Source organism: Prosopis cineraria, unplaced genomic scaffold, assembly GCF_029017545.1.
Source record: "Prosopis cineraria cultivar Desert tree isolate PC_DT_omini unplaced genomic scaffold, ASM2901754v1 PC10, whole genome shotgun sequence".
Classification (NCBI taxonomy): domain Eukaryota; kingdom Viridiplantae; phylum Streptophyta; class Magnoliopsida; order Fabales; family Fabaceae; genus Prosopis; species Prosopis cineraria.
This window is the reverse complement of record NW_026555341.1, coordinates 37,363,972-37,369,971: the sequence shown is the minus strand read 5'-3', so window position 1 is coordinate 37,369,971 and position 6,000 is coordinate 37,363,972.

Sequence of the window (6,000 nt, the reverse complement as noted above, 5' to 3'; positions counted from 1 at the left end):
TAGATGGCACATGTGTCGCAAGGGATGGAGCACTTTTTGGGCAATTAGAAATGCTTCTTTTAATGCTTGTTTAATATGTTTTTTAAACTATGGTTTGAGCTCAAATGGCCTTTTAAAAAGGATTTTTTTTAGAATCTCAACATTTTTAGAATCTCAACATTTTAAATTTATTTCTAAACCCTTAAGTTGTAATGATTATCCTTAGGGATTTTAATTAATCTTAGTTATCATACGATGTGTTAAATTGTTATTCTAGTAAGATCAAGGTAGATATTAACAAAAAAAGCATCAAAGAGTTATATTTTCATTAGTCAAAACGATGATAGAATAGTGACTGAAATTGAATCTAAAAATACCATATTTTTAGAAAATGAATTTCCTAGTAGGGAAAAATTGATCGCTCTGTATCTCTTTATTAGACACAAGATCAACATGATATAGAATAAACAGATAGGCCTAAATTATCATGATATGCTAATTTGAATGGGAGCTATGAAGGGTCTACTAAAAGACCTAAACAAAATTAAAATTAATATGAAATCCCACTTCAGAGAAGTAATAAAGAGGGTGTACCTAAAAAATACTCCTAAATTGAGGGTGAAGCATTGATAATAACTCCTCAAGATGATGATGAGCCACATTTTGTAATAAAGCTTTGTTAGGGCCTGTTAAGGATAAATAGAAGAAAGAAATGGAAGAAAAAATGGATTCCATGAGGACTAATCAAGTATGAATACTATTTTATTTACAATGTGGCTGAAAGGCTATTGGAAATAAGTGGATTCTCAATATCAAAAGATATGGATTAACTGATAAATATAAGGCTTGCTTAGTATCAAAATGATATACATAACTTGAGGAAATAGATTACAAGGATACTTTTTCCCTTATTGTGCCTTCAATTTTATTAGACTAATTCTAGCAATAGATATAGTCTAGATTTAGAGTTACACTAAATAGATGTAAAAGTTGCTTTTCTAAATGGTGATCTGGATGAGGAAATCTATATGCAATAACCATTAGGTTTCATTAAAAAAGAAAAGAAAATAAAGTTTGTTGATTAAATAGATCAATTTATGAATTAAAACAATCATCCAAACAATAGTATTTGAGGTTTCACAGAGCGATAACCTCATATGTTTATTAAATGATTAAGGAAGACCATTGTGTTTACATGAAGAGGTTCAAAAGGTTTAAAAGGAACTTTATAATATTATTCCTATATATGGATGATATTCTATTGGCTAGAAATAGTCTAGATTTGATGACCACTATTAAAGAATATCTTTCATTGAATTTTGAAATGAAGGACATGGGTAAAGTAGAATACATTCTTAGAGTTAAAATCTAAAGAAATCATTCTAAGAAAGTCTTTTCTCTTTCATGTGAGAATGATATAATGAAAATTCCTAAGCATTTTAATATGGAAGACTCTAAACCCATAGATACCCCAGTAGTTCAAGTGTGAAGCTTAGTCTTGATATGGGTCTCAAAATTGAGATAGCCAAAAAGAATATAGAAATAGTTCCATATGCCAACACAATTGGAAGTTTGATTTATGCAATGATTTGTACAAGACTAGACATCTGCTATGTGGTAGGACTTGTAAGTCGCTAACAGTCCAACTACTATAAAGAACATTAGAACGCTATGATGAGGATTTGGAGGTACTTGAAGGGTATTGTTGATTATGCACCTTGTTACAAAGGAAGTAATCTATGCCTAATAAGATAATCCAATGTAGATTTGGGCAAAGGTAAAAATGAATGAAGATTTACTTTTAGCTATACTTTCTTACTGAACAATGGGGTCATTTATTAGAGTAGCAAGAAGCAGACATACATTGCTTTACACTTTATGGACACTAAGTTTGTAGCTTATTTTGTAGCGGTGCAAGAGGCTATATGGCTTAAGAGATTTTCAGAACATCTCAAGTTTAGAAATTAAAGTACAAATCAAGTATTAATTCATTATAACAACATTGCAGCTATAGCCTACACCAAAAATCCTAAGTACCGTAGCAAAACCAAACATATAGACATCAAATACAATTTTATAAGGGATTATATAGCAAAAAAGTTGTCGCTATACAATACATTTCTATGAAGTGTATGATAGAAGATCCCTTAACAAAACCCATAACTAAGGAAATATTCAAAAACATGTAAAGGCTCTTGGTATGTCTAGATTGTGAAAAGGAAAATTTAATGCAATATTTTAGTTATAATGAGAATTATTCATTTATTACTTCCATATGTGTGTAAGTGAGAATATACAATAGCTAGTATATCACACAAGTTGATAGGAGTTGTTTTGAGTATTTAAACCTATAAATCATAGGTTTAGACATTAATGGTAGTTGGGAACCATTAATGTTTGGAAATGAGCATTAAATCCAAAATTATGAAGGTTGTTGAGCCATTAATGACACTACAAGAGTTTGATGAAGTTATTAGAAGCTAAACAAAGTTAATAAACCTAATGGGTAGGCCTATGTGAGAAGTAAAGCATTGATATTTAGAATGAAAGTGTGAGAGTTAGACATGTGTCTTTAGTATTGTTAAATGAGTTAGACATAATTAATTATAGATTAATCATTTGGGTACTACTTTAGGCTTGGAAAGTTATTGCTACATGATTACTTTCATCAATGATTATTCTAAATATGTATGGGCCTTCTTTATGAAAGAAAAATCTGAAGCTTTAGAGAAGTTCAAAAAATCCAAGAAAATTGTGAAAAGTAAGACAAGGCAAAAAGTTTAGTGCCTACGGACTAACAACTAGGGAGAGTGTAACATTCTAAATTTTAATCCTTGGATTAACTAAGTTTAGTTATGATAATTGAGTAAATTGACATGATGTGGCTAAGGAGGTCTAATGATTGATTTTGGTTGTGTCTCAACTATAATTATGGGTTCGGTGTGACACCTGAGCATTGAAAGAAGAAGAAAATAAAGATGAAGTATTTCTATGCCACAACAACTAAAGTAAGAGGAGACCTTTCTATGCCATGCGTTGCAAAACACAGCCCTTTTTCATTGAATATTAACTACAAATTGAGACAAGAATTAGAGATAAAGAAGGAGAAAATGAGAACAAGCGACTCGAGCTCTGCTAGGGTTTGTTCTTGGATGATATTAGGAATATTTTAAAGCTAGAAACACTTAAGGAAAGTGCCTTAACTCCTATCTCTTCCACATTTATGAAGTTTTTGATTAAGGCTTGATAGTAGGAGATGATTTTCAGTCTATATAAGTTATGAGTCTGAATCTATTAACTCAAATAGAGTTAATAGGATTAGATTGGAGTATTTAAACCTAGAAATAATAAGTTTTAGGATTTTTAGTTGTTGAACCTTATTAATATTCAAAAATTTTAATTATAAGGGTTGTTGGAAGAGTTGAAATGTCATTAATGAGAATTTAATGGCTCATTAATGTTATTGGAGATTAAGAAGAGTTAATAACCTAATGGGTAGCCCCAAACATAAACAATGTAGGCATTAGAAATCTAGGTGTGGAAATTAAAGTTGAAATGTGTGTGTTTGATATTGTTGATGAAGTTTAACTTAGTTAATTGTAGATTGAGTTCTTGAATACCATTTTAGCTTAAGAAGTCAAGTTTGGAAGCTTAATATTGAGGAGTAAACTTTTGATCTCTCAAAGGTTTGAGGTAACTGAGAAAATCTTACTTTAAATAGTTGTATGCTAATTGATTGGTGGTTGTGAATTATGAATGTTACATGCATGAATTGATTTTTGATGTGAAAGCATGTTATTAGTCTTAACAAGTGTTTGAGATATGAATATGCATAATATTATAATTGATTTGAAATATGAGATTAAAGCCAAATAAGTTTTCGAACTTTGAATATGTATATGATTTGAGATGAGGATATGTTATGTGTATGATGGGATAAATGTGCATGGATGGATGTATATGGTATATGTGAAAATGATTTGGATGCTCACTTGGATAATGAATTTATGTGAGCCTAACATGTTAATAATGAATAATAAGATTGTGAAAATAGTAGGCATCGTACATGGCATGATTAGTAGGCAGGAGTTTACTTGAGAATGGGAGTAGTTAAAATTCATATGGTATTTTGACTGCCATCTAGTGCACAGGGGTATAGCCTTATCCCATAATTAATCGAGAGACTATCCCATAGTTTGTCAAAGAACTAGAACCCAGCTAACTTTACCAATTTATTGAGGAGATTAGTTTAGGGTATATGACACCCTGGAGATTTGAGAGTGAGGGAAGCCATAGTCTAAAGAGTGAGTCATGTCATCTTTAGCCAGGTCATACCTTATGATTGATGAGTTTAGATAGTTGAGTTACATGGATGGAACCTTATTCGGTGTTATAGCCCATGGTTTTAATTGGAGGAAATAAGGATGGTATAAGAATGGTTGATCATTGCCTATGTGATTATATAATGTATCACGTGGTTGACTTATATTAGTCGTGTCAATATATTAGGTCATAGTCATATGTCTAAGTATCTTGTGGTTATGTACCATGTGAGCAAATAGAAAAGAATTGATTAAGATATGATGTGTTGTGATCTATGTAAAATTATGTGTTAAGGCGTGCTTTAAGAAAAATCCACTTTTAATGCTTATGTGTTTGTTTCAATTGATATACAACTACATAGGATAAGTTTACCTTAGTTATCGAGTGGCTAGACTCACCCTTTTCTTTTAACATTTTGCAAGCTCTAACTCTAGTGCAAAGAGGGATGACGCTCCAGAGACTTAGAAATTTGTGCATTCCTAGTGTAGGCCTCTGGGTATTGTTTATTTTGTGTATAGAATTTCATTGCCAATTCTAGGATGTATTTTGTTTATACTTGTACTATAAAGTTGTTTAAAGTGTCTGAGTTGTATTTTAGGCCCTGAGTAGTTGTGTATGATAAGTTTTATATATTAATAGGGTCAAAATATTAGTGCAAGTATAGTAAAATTGTTTTAAGCATGATGTGATTGATTTTTGATATAATGCAATGGAATTACCTCCCTTTTTTGTTTTTGATATTAAAGGGGTTAAGGAGTGATTTTGTGTTATTTAGTATTTGAGTGCATGTGGTGTGTTATACTAGTAATCCTAGGTCTAATGAATATGGTCTAGGTGTTAGGAATAACTTTTGGCACTTATTTTGAGTTTTGGACACCCTTTTATGTGTGAAAGATGTGAAAAGTGATAAAAATGTGTTTCTAACTTATTGGTGTGATATTTTTTGGAAAAGAAACCCATGCCATCAGCTAATTTATGAAAAGAGTTTTTCGTAGATATCTAGATAATGTCATTCAGATATCAAACAGAAATTTAAGGTGTGTCAAAAGTTGTTCGATTTTACTGCCATTTGATAGTAGAATCTGCTATCATGAACACATGCAACATGCCACAGTGCATTGGCGCCTAAGCTGTGGTACATGGCACAAAGAGTAACAAGCCATGAGGTAGAGTGCATAAGTTGCGGCACATTACTTTGTTTTTTAGCAAACTTGATGTTTTCAACTATTTTCAATTTCTTTCACTCCTCTAAGGTATCCTATATTGCCGTAACTTAATTTTACTCTAATTTAAGAATTAATGGTTAGTTTTTACTTATTTGAAGTTATGAAAACTTAAAATCCCTTTATTTTGAAATTATAACTTGGTAATCTCCTTAAGGGTTAATCTCTTGGTTACTATTGATTTGAATTATTAATAGTGTTTAGTTTTCTGAGGATATTTCAACTTGCTATCAGAGTGTTTTAGAGAGTATACCTATAATAACCTAGGAATTCAAGAAAAAATTTAAAAATGCAAATATATATAAGTTTACATTTTAATGGTAATTATATTAGTTTTAGAATTACTATGATAAGAAGGAGTATAGTGGTAGATGGCATAAGTTTTAGGCATCAGGTCCCGTGTTCGAGTTTGATGAAGACTAGGAAATCTCATTTTTATGCTTTTCGTGTATAAAATTACCAAACTGCCCCTCTT